This window comes from Hippopotamus amphibius, chromosome 1 (assembly GCF_030028045.1).
Source record: "Hippopotamus amphibius kiboko isolate mHipAmp2 chromosome 1, mHipAmp2.hap2, whole genome shotgun sequence".
Classification (NCBI taxonomy): Eukaryota; Metazoa; Chordata; class Mammalia; order Artiodactyla; family Hippopotamidae; genus Hippopotamus; species Hippopotamus amphibius.
This window is the reverse complement of record NC_080186.1, coordinates 43,043,941-43,055,962: the sequence shown is the minus strand read 5'-3', so window position 1 is coordinate 43,055,962 and position 12,022 is coordinate 43,043,941. Positions and strand designations below refer to the sequence as shown.

Genomic DNA, 12,022 nt, shown 5'->3' with positions numbered 1-12,022 from the left:
CCTGATAATCTAAGGCTCCAAATTAGGTTCTTGTTTATCGACATAGTAGCTATAGCTCTCTTATCAACAACAGCTAGGTACCCCCAAGAATGCCTTTTTCCATAGTTCTAAATGAACAGTTCTAACACCATGGATTCACCAGGGACGTACAATATAGTAATTTTTTTTCAGAGTATTAGGTCATCTGCAAGATACTTTATCTTATTTATTTCATTATTATAACATAATAAGGTAGATAGATATTAACCTTATTTCATAAGTGCTTACCCAAATCATCCAGCTGGGGTTCTTTTTTTTTTTTAATTGAGATTTCAACCCAGCCCTTTAATTTCAAATCCATTACACCTTTCTATTAAATCACAACGATATTTGAAAAGAATTCATGGCATAAGAGACTAAAATTTAATCTAAAAAAATGCCTGAAGGAGCTTGGTGTACTAAAAATGAACACAAGCTTCAAAGGTCAGACTGATCTACTTTTAAATCCTGAATCTGCGAGTCCTTAACCAATTACCTACATGATCTGGCCAAGTTACTTTCTCTACCTCCATTTTCTTATCCAGGGATGGACAAAATAATAAACCACTCAAGGTTGTTGGATAGATGAAATGAATGAATATACATAAAGTAACACAATGGTGGGTGTTCTATTTCCTCTCCACAAAATGGAATTGAAAATAACCAGGATTCACCACTGTATCCAAGGCCCTAAACTAGTGCCTAACATACAGAAAAGGTCCTCGATGAATATTTGATAGATTAAAAACAAAATGAATTAACAACTAGGTAATACACAAAACATGCAATTTTAACAGAGAAATATAATGAAGAAAAGGATACAAACAAAAGTTAAACTGTATTTAACATTCCTTTAAAAAAGAAATATAAACAGTAAGCTGATGAACTCTGAAGAAAATAGATAATAGTAGTAAAAAAGGTATGAGGAATAGACAAAACAAGTGATAAAACACAGTCCTGGAAAACAGATCAGAAACAAAATTCCCTATGAGATAGGGTATTGTGCCTGAACCACAAAAGGTAACCTGTACTCAAGTACTACCTTGGTAACAAGGAGTCAAACAATATAAAGAAAGCCCCCTTTTTCCATAAAATAATCTGATTCTTGAAGATACATTAGTTCTTCAAAAAATAAAATCATTTTTATCTTTAAATTTACAAAGAAAATAGCTTCTCTTAGAAAAATAAATCTGAATTGCTCTTTTACTTGGGACAATAAAGAGTTGCTTTGTCAAACAGAAATCAGGTACAGACACCCATGCCAAAATTCCTTAGCTTTATCATAATTCTTAGCACAACTGCTTACTCTTCAGCTAATACTGACACTGTTATGTAACCTTTTGACTTACAGAACAAAACACTAATATTGATTCCACAAAGTGATTTGGTTACTCAAACAACTGCACAAGAAAGGTCTGGGATTTGTACCGTTTTCCTCTATTTAAAGCACTGATAGCTTGTCTTTCCAAATGACTCTTCCAATTTATTCAATAAAGTCATATTAAAAGTTATTGCCAAAATTAAATAAAACAAACAAAAACCTGAAGTTTATAAACAGTGACCATTATCCTAGTTTGTTTGTCCCTGTTTATGCCTGTTGTCTCAACAAAATTATTAGCAGCCTCCTTCACTCTCAAAGTGCCCCAGTTTGGACAATAAATTATATGTTCTCCCTCTCTATAAAGGTTATAACCAGCACTTCAGAGATATAAAAGTCTGGAAGGCATATATGATTGCCTCAAGATTTCAGAATGCAGCAAATTACTTAAAAAATCTAAAATGAAATACGAGTTTACAGGCTCTGAACGTAGAAAGCAAATTACAAAAATAAAATAGACATCAGAATTCAAGTCAATTAATACTGGCTGACTGCTTACCTTATTCTAGATAGAGACATGAATAATAAAGAAGTTACATTTTTGAAAAGTTATTTTATTCATACACATGCCCGCGGCGCGCGCGCGCACACACACACATCCCCACTCCTCCCACTAAAATAAAACACATGAAACAAAACAATGAGATATAGATGTTATTCTTAAGGAGTGGGATTGAGAAAGAGGGGCATTTGAGGCGGGGAATCTTAATTTTTACTTTATACATTCCTGATGTCTGATTTTTTAAAATAAGTATCTATTTAACTTCAAAAACTTTATGTAAAAAGTACTCAGAAACTTGCGGGTTATAAAATGTTTCAAAAATTTTGTAACTGTTTTAGCTTGCAAAATCATCAGCATTATTATTTTAAAATTACCTACCAAATCTTAAAATGTCTTGAGAGAGTAATTTTGGCAATGCTGAAGCCGCTCAGATACACCTTTCCAAGCAAAATAAAATACAGCATAAAAAATTTATAACATTATTTACAGATAAAGTACAAATTAGCAAGAAAAGAAAAGAAAAGAAAAGAAAAGAAAAGAAAAGAAAAGAAAAGAAAAAAAGCAAAAAAAAAAACACACTTAAAAATTAGCAATCAACACTATACTGGAATAAATGCTGAGAAGAAAAATGGCCAGTAAAACAAAGCAGAATACCTGATTTTTTCCCCACATCCTTCCTGCCAATTCCATGGTCATGAGTCAATGTTCAAGAAAGGAAATTCATAAAAAACAAAAACACCTACTACATGACTCCCCTTAACAAAGCACAGTTTGACCACGTGGTGTTGGCAATCAGCCAAAGCTTTTCTTTTCACACACTAGTTGGTCAGGCTACAGACGACTATCATTTTTAAAATTAAAAGTCATAGGTTAAGTCATTCCAGAATCTTAAATAAGCTCTGAGCTGCTCACTAGAGGGGATGCAAAAAATACATTCTTCCCCTTCCCAACTTCAGATTACTGCCTGTCATTCAGCTTCACAGCATTTTGGAAACCAAAAACTCTATTTTCAAGTGTCCACCAAAAACAGAAGTTTTAGAGTTTCCTGGAAATCTGCTCTACATATAATGAGGGAAAAAAATCACATTAAACACATGAATTCTTAAACTGAATGTTTTAATAGTTCAAGTTGTGAAATAACTGCAGAATTCTCATATTCATACTACTTGTTGAAAATTTGATTATGAAATGTTTTCACAAACAAAACCCAATATACTCCTCTAACAAAACTGGGTCTCCCTGTATAGCAAAATATAACAAACTGAAAATGAAACACCCAAGGGAAGTTAAATGATAAACGAGTCCTGCCAATAGACAATCAGTACTAAATGGCTTATTTCTCACACAAAAAGACCAAACAAAAGAGAACAAAAACAACAACCTTGAACTGGGAAGAACAGATTCTATAACTGGCTTGGTATTTATCCCTTAAAAATTATACATGCCGAAGAAGTTTTTGTATGATTTTAGCTGCCGGTGAACATGAAACAGAAGGGAACAGGTTGTTTTTGCTACGGCTGTTAAAAGTGCAATACAGAATTGATTTATCCTGATTACCCTAATTGTTGTCAGAAATCTAACAGAATGGTCTAAAATATGATGAGAATACATGCCCAATAGGACAGGACTTTTTGTTCTCTACTATCTCCCCCAGGCTGGTGCTTGGTTTGTAGCAAATGTGCCATAAAATTTTTGTAAATGAATGAATGAAGACATTCTGAAATGTATCTCCGTGTTAGGATTTAAACATAAAAAACAATCAAAGAGGGGCTTCCTAGGTGGCGCAGTGGTTGAGAATCCGCCTGCCAATGCAGGGGACACAGGTTCGATCCCTGCTCCAGGAAGATCTCACATGCCGTGGAGCACCTAAGCCCATGTGCCACAACTATTGAGCCTGCGCTTTAGAGCCCGTTAGCCACAACTATTGAGCCCATGTGCTGCAACTACTGAAGCCCACGCGCCTAGAGCCCGAGCTCCGCAACAAGAGAAGCCACAGCAATGAGGAGCCCGCACACCACAACGAAGAGTAGCCCCCACTCACCGCAACTAAAGAAAGCCTGAGCACAGCAAAAAAAAAAAAAAAAAAAAAAAAAAAAGACCCATCACAGCCAATAAAATAAATAAATTTTAAAAAAAACAAAGAAGTTCTTGCAGATTATAAACCAGAGTACTCATGAAAAAAATCATAAATAACATTTAATTATTCTTAGTGATTTATTCTCTTACAAATATGGATACTGAAAATTTTTAAGGCTAATTGAAAGTTTTAAGAAAAGAGAAACTGAACAGGAGGAAAGACACTTGTACCACCCAGGCAAGACCAGGTGAACAACTGAAACAAACTTCTAAAAACTCATTCTCTCACGCCAAGTCTCATAAGCACAGTTTTATACATACTACTCTGGGCTTAGAATTCAGCGTTACAGTAATGATTTATTCACTGGGTGTTTTTTATGACTATGATATTGCGCTGGATGCTTTGGACATGCCAAGATGAAGCAGATATAGATCACACCCTAAGAGTTTCAAACATGTAGTAGGAGATAAACATCTGTCTACAAATAGCTAATTCAAGCATGGTAAATTAAGTGTTATGAGAAAGATACTAAGAGATTCAAAGGAGAAAGTTAAGGGGATGAGAAAAGTTTCACAGAGGTAGCATTTTAGAGTGTAGGATTCTGACAGAGACGGGGAGGGGAAAATTATTAACAGTAGTGGGCAAGGGCGGGAAACATCATAATCAAATGGGATGTTTGAACTTCTCTTTAACGAAGTGACTAGAGAAATGAGGTCAGGGTTAAGGAAACTAACAAGGGATGCTGAGGTACCCAGGAATTAGGAACAGCAGGAAGCCTCACCACCCCCAAGCCTGAAGGAACAAGGAGGGAAGCAATGTACCTCTGAGTAGGCTCCAAAGACACTCTAGTTGTAGGACACAGCCACTGCTACAAATGCATCAAAGCAGAAAAAGAGCAAGAGGAATAAATACCTCAAAGGTTCTCTCTTTTCTTCCTTTCTTTCTTCTGTCCTCCCACTGGCTAAACCCTACTAGACGCCAAAGGATAAAGAACTCCAGATGACATAGCATGTAAAGGTCTCCTGGAGCAGAGAGTATGGAGAGGGGCAGAGAATGAATTGGCAGAAAATTGGAGAATAACCAGAAAAGCCACCTTCCCACACTCAGGAAGTAGTATAAGCACAAAGAGAGACTGGAAAGCACAAGGAATCCAAATAAGAAGCAATATTCTCTTGGAGAAGTATGTAAGATGATATTTTTCAGATCCAGGTGCTGAATCTGAAAGGAAACCAAAATTAGTGCTTGAACTGGAAAAATTACTGGAACTTGGAGAGTGAGATAGCAGTGAATGAACAGAGACATCAGAGCAGCACCCCAGTTCTCTCTGGAGCTAATAAAGGAGCAAGAATCACAGGCTGTAGTCCTAGTTATTCTAGTCTCTAACTGTGTGACCTCGGGCAAGTCACTTGGCTTCTCTGAAACTGTTTTCTCCATTATAAAAAACAGGTAGAAGCTGAATTAAAACTTTAAGATTCCTTCCAGTTCTAAGATTCTGTGAAGCCAATATCTCCTGGTAAACAGCCATATTCACCAGGTAAGTAAATACCTCACCATACTGGAAAAACCTAGGGTCCACTTACTCGCTTTTGAAAAAAATTAATTTCATTTAAATAAAGACAATGAGAACTTACAGGTGCTAACTGCAGCCAGGTCCTCCACCGTAGGGCAAAAAAATGTTAAAACACAAGCAAAAATTTAGTGTAACCTTGAAACTCAGTGAGGAAGATTAATACAACCAGATTTAAAAACATGCTCTGGAATGCAGAGAATGCAAAGAAACAACCAAGTAACAGGAATAACTTGGATGAAGTGGCACATTTCAGAAAAAACAAAATTAGCTGCTCAAGTCAATATAGCAAAGAAGCAAAGTTCTTAAAGATGTTTCCAGAAATAAATGAACTCCAATGTGGAAAGGACTATGAGTATCTCCCCCGCCCCCAAACACAGAGCAACCATTACCATTCCTTCGTAACACAAATATTCACTGAATATCTGTTATGTGCCAGGTACTAAAGGTGTCTTCAAAGGACACTTTTAAGGACAATACAGATAATAGCAAATATAATTAATCATTACCTAATCTTCTTGAATGAGATCAGACTTCACCCCATTCCAAGCAATCTCCCTGACTTCTCTAGCCAACAACATGCTCTCTTTCCTATGTTACTCACTACTAGAGAACCAATTTGTACTGGTACTGCTACTAGTATTCTTTCAACTATACTAGAGGTCATATAGGTTGGGGGAGGAGTTTGCCTGAAAATCCTCTTACCGTTTATAACACCATTTCTAATCATTTTCTCCAGTCCTGTCTCTCAGGTGTGGCAGCAACAGGGGCAGCTTGGTGATTTAGGAAACATTTCTAACTCACAGGGATCAACTCAGTTCCAGCACAATGAGCCACAGGTTTGCACAAAATTAATGGGACATGATTAAGTCACATATTTTGATCATTTAACGAGGATCCACTAAGCACCCACAATGTGTCAAGCACTGGATTAGGGACAAGGGCCCTAGGGATATAAAGGAGGTTAAAGTCTAATCCAAGAATCAGATATGTGCACAAAAATTTATAGCATAGAAGTATGAACAAAGTGCTGTAGTAGCACATGAAGGACAATGGCAATTCTAACTTGCTCTGCCTGAAGGAAGGAAGACATCAAAGAAAAAGTAACATACAAACTGTATGTCAAAGGAAGAAGTGGCGATATATCACTGGATTGAATTCTAAGCAATTATAATTCTAACCAAGAAGAAAGGCTGTGACTGGACAAAGAGCTATGAGAGGCTATGCCATGTTTCAAATGGTTAACAGTTCACAGTGCTAGAGTAGATGCCTTGGGTAGGGCTCCTGCAGGTGCATCCATACTCAAGGGCAATAAATTAGGACCAGGTTGTGAAGGCCTTAAAGAACATTCCCAGCAGCCGGGCTTTGGCGAGGGGGGTCAAAACAGACTTTTAAGCACAGCAGTGACTCAGTGGAATCTGACTGAGGATAAAGAGGATGGGTAGAGGGAGTCTAATGACAGGGAGACTAGTTAGGTTTTGCAAAAGTCTAGGTGAGAGATGATGAGGGCTTGAATTAAAGCATTATCATGTGGAAAAAAAGAGGCCAAATCCAAGAGACATTACTAAGGCAAATTTAACAGGATCTGATGACCAGACACGGAAAATAAGGGAGATGGAAAATGCCTTTAAATGACTAACTGCCTGTGTGTGGTGGAACTTCAATTAATTAAAATATTTAGGGAGAGGTACTTGGCTTAAACATATTTTCAGCCTAAGAACTATTCTTTCAAACATAATCTTTTGTCAAACCTTTATTGGAAAATCTTCCTAAATATAATTTTAGGCCAAGTACATTATAGTATCCATAAAAACTGTCTTTTTCTATAGAATCCCCATAAACCTCAGTTCTTACTCAACACTATAAAGTTTAGATACTGAAAGAACTCAATACACCCCAGGTGACATCTTAGAATTTCCTTTTTAGAATAAAAGCATGATAACCTCTTTTTCAAGCAATAGACTGCAAACTATGGCAACTGCTTGATTTTCCAATCAGCAGAATATGGTTGTATCACAACGCTCTTTACTAGCTGAACCAAACTTATCAACTGGGGATGGCTCAGAGGTTAGGTTATTACCGAACCCAATCTTTCCACACTAAAAGGAAAAAAAAAAACCTTTGAAAATATCGAAATGGCTGTGACCAATAGTCATTGCCACCTAGTATTTATTGAGGAGCGTTTCAAGTAAAATGTTATCTCTGTCAAAACCAAACTCAGGACACTTTGAAAACAGATTCAGTTTCTCTGTTATCTTTCTAATTTCCCATTTAAGCTCTCCAGACTAAGAGTCTGATTTTTAGTGGTTTTTATCTTCCCTGAGCTAGGAAAGGTAATATGGTATTTTAATTTAAATTGCTGGGGTACACAAAAAGTGAAATTTTTTTTAAATTTTAAATGAGAGATGTTAACACTATTCATTAAAGGGCTTTATCACAAACAGTTCAATAAAGGCGATGTTCTGAGAGATGACTCAACAGGAGAGGAGAATTTCCAACTTAAAGTTCACTACAAAAACTCTTAAAACTACAACTACTATTCTAAGATCTCTCCCACCTCCTCCACTCAAAACTAGGAGAAATAATTACTTGATTTGGTTTTGATTTCCTGAATACAGCTAAAAGTAAACGGTTTAATCAACAAGCAAAGCCAAATGTTGCTTCAAATTAGCAAAAAAGTTTTCTTGATTAACACATCTCTCACTCTTTCATAACAAAAATATTTGTTAAATATAGTAGGAATGCAGCAAAAAATGCACAGTTCAAACATGCTTCCTGGTCTATTGCTTATATTCAACTTTCCATAATCACGCTTACTGAGAACCTAAATCTTTCCCTCCAGTTTTTACGTGAATCCCATATTGCTATTCCAAAGTTTTCACTATTTTTGCACAAGCTACCAAGAAATCATGAAACCACCTCCCTCCCCCTCTCCACACATAAACTCACAAATAATAGCACCCATAATTATTACACACAGAAATACTGGGCCAGGCAAGAACACAGAGCCAAAAAGAAAACAACAGAAAATGTTTGGCCCGCAACTGGAAATTCTATTAATGGACAACTGGTCAAAATTAAGCTTTCACATTAAGAGAAAGTTTAACTCTTTTGTTTAGTCTCTTGAGATAGCTTTCGAAAGGAAAACAGAGTTCCACAAAAATGAATCGAAAAAGGGTAAGCGATTCTTTCCAGACTGGTTTGGTGGCGAATGACCGCTCGGTGGTACGGAAGGCCCCTAACCTCTGCCTCCAACCATCTGGGCGGAGGAAGTGAGGAGAGTCCCAGGGAAGAGAGGGCTCGGGCGGCCACGTCGTCCTACTCACCCCAGGGGGCGGCGGGAAGGAGGCAGGGAGAGAACGACATTCGCGCCCACGGCCCGGGCAAGCAGCAGGGTCCCTGGGGACTCAGGTGTGGGAGCCGGCCCCTCTCCCAGACCCTCCGGGTCTACTCACTCCGCAAGTGGCCAGCAAGAAAGCCATTAGCCAAGGCCCCCGCCCTCTGCGCCTCCAGGGCAGGGAGCCGAGGGCCGCTTCCAAGCACCCCCTCCTCTCCCGATTCCTCCGGATCACCGGGCTGCCGTGTAGTCCGTCTGGTCAGGTTCAGCCGGTCCCCCGGACAGCCGCTCACCCCCCGCCCCGCCGCCCCGCCCCGCCCCGGCCCAGGGGCCGCCCCGATTGGCTGGCCCTGCCGCCTCCTGGCAAAGAGACCCCTGGCGATTGGCCATGGGTCACCTGCTGTAAAGGAGGTGAGTGGCCGACGATTGGCGGTTAGGTCAATTTTGCATGAGAGAAGGGCCCGGCTGCAGCGGGCGGCCGTCCCCTGGTCCCTGGGTTCCCGGCCGTCGCACCGTCAGCCCAGACTCTCCCGGCCGACTCCTCGCGGAGCCCAGGGCTTACCTCGGGGCCCGGGCCTGCTCCCGCGTCGGGACCTGTGCCTCGGGACACGCGGCCGTCCCGCCCCGCCAATGCCGCCCCTCGGAAAGGGAGCTCATGGCTCGAGGGAGCTCCGCTAGGCTTCGAGGCTTCAGAGCTGCAGCCCCGGAGATTCCCATAGGGTGGCGACTGGGGAAGGACCCGGTCACAGACGTAAACGTGCTTCACCTACACCCACCCGCTTCTAGCTCCACATCCAATATTTTGGCAGCTGTGGAGCCGAGTTTCATCTGGATAACTGCTTTTGCTTACTTCCGGAAGGTTGTCTGTGTCGAGAGGCGGGGGAGGGCGTGAGGGGAGGAGGAGATACTGTATCAATAAACAAAAGCAGGGGTGCCTGTTTTATTTTATTAATCCAGGGAAACATTGGGCTTGCTGTTGTGCCACAGCTCCATAAGGAATGTAGGTGGCTTGTGAAGATGCTTCAGGAATCCAAACAGCATAACTTCAAATTAGATGAAAAGTTCAGACTTAGAGGACCTCAACAGAGAACCATCCAAAATGCAGGAAATCACAGACATAAATAAATGACTGCCTTACTGATCTAGAGGACAACTGCCTTCTGCTCTTATTTTTCCTTATAGTTATTTACATACCTGTAATTGTATTAAACTCCTAAGCATCTAATTAGTTTTTGTAGCTCTACTGGTAGCCCTTACAACTAGCACATCGTACATTGCACAAAAGGCTCAACAGATGCTTGCTACACTGTATTAAAGATACCTTCAGTTTGTTTTATGTAAATTTTTTCAAATGTCCAATACCAAATGCACTCTCTTCTTCCCCCATCCCCTTCCTGAAAAGCCTGGTCTTCTTCCAGTCCTCCCTGTATCAGTAAATGAAAACCACTACCTTCCACTAGATATGCAAACCAGAAACTGAAACTTGACACCTTCCTCATTCTGCATTCAACCCATCACCATGTTCTGCCATTTTTACCTCCTGAATACAATCTCAATTCTATCTACCACCTTCCATCACCACCACTCAATTACAGGTCCCAGCCTCTTGCAACAATCTCCTTAGTAAAGTATTCCTGCTTCTTAAAGCTCCTTCAATTCATCCTCAACACTATAGCCACAGTAGTTGGTTTCCAAAACCAAAGTCATTACTCCCTCCTCACCCAGGCCTTGCCCTGCCCACCCCATTAAAGAACTTCAACTGCTTTCCTTTGTGCTTAAGATACAACTCAGTATTCAACAATGGTGTGTAAGATTTAGCCCTACCTGCCCCTCACTCCATTTTACACCTTCCACTCCCTCATTTTCTGCACTCCACACAATGGCCTTTTTTAGATTTCTTCAATTTGCCATGGACCTTCTAACCTCAGGGCCTTGGCACATGGCCCCTGTGGTTACTTCTGTCTCTTACCCTGTCCCCTTGAAACCAATCCCCACCCTTCACTTAATTTACTTCTAATCATCATCATTTCCTCCCTGCCTATGTGAATTCTTCCTATTTTATGTTCTTATACACCATGCAATGCTCTTTATAAAACTTATTAGAGCTATAGTAAGTCCCCTGCATATGAACAAGTTCCGTTCCGAGAGCCCGTTTGTAAGTCCAATTGTTCGTAAGCCCAACAAAGTTAGCCTAGGTACCCAACTAACACAATTGGCTATATAGTACTATACTGTAATAAGTTTATAATACTTTTCACACAAATAATACATAAAAAACATACACAAAAAAACCCATTTTTAATCTTACAGTACAATACCTTGAAAAGTACAGCAGCTGGCATACAAGGGCTGACATCAAGTGAACAGGTAAGAAGAGCTACTGACTGGAGGAGGGAGGGGAGGTGGGAGATGGTAGAGCTGAAGGATCGTCAGCAATAGGAGATGGAGGGCAAGCTGCAATTTCACTCATGACTGACACTGATGGAACGCACATTCACATCTTTGAAAGTTCTCAACTTGAAGGTTTTTAAATAGGGGACTTACTGTATAATTTTACAAGTATTTGAGTTATTCTTTTTAAACAGATTTATTGAGTTATTTATATATAATAAAATGCATGCATTTTAGATGTACAGTTCAATGCATTTTGATAAATGTATGCACAAAGTAGCCACCACCACAATTAAGACACAGAACATTTCCATTATCCCAAAATTTCCCTTGTGCCCTTCAAGCAGTCAATCCTGCCAACTGTGACTCTGTTTCCTATCTATCTGCATAATTCTTTATTTAATGTTTATGTTCACCACTAGACTTTAAGAGATAAAGAAGCATGATTTTGTTCATCATAGCCTCAGAATTGAGCCAGATGCATGGCACATATTAGGTGTTCAATAATGAATTTCCTATGGTAACAGAGTCTGAAAAATAAAAATCAATTCTATGATAAACATCAATTAAACTATAAGCAGTGATGGAGGAAAATACATTAATTTTGCCAAATGGATGAGGTCAATGTCTAACAACCTCCACTAATGCCCTCTAAATTTTTCCTTTAATATCTGCTTTTCTAGCATTTAATTTTGTGCCAGAGTAGCTCAAAGGACTTAATTTAATATTGGCTGATCAAATAGTTCTCCAGA

At 39.4% G+C, this 12,022-nt stretch overlaps 1 protein-coding gene across 4 annotated transcripts in view; it reads right to left on the bottom strand.

Moving 5' to 3' along the window:
* The window catches only part of OSBPL9 (oxysterol binding protein like 9), a 149,444-nt gene that overhangs the window by 48,153 nt on the left and 89,269 nt on the right, over positions 1 to 12,022 (bottom strand). The window lies entirely within an intron of this gene.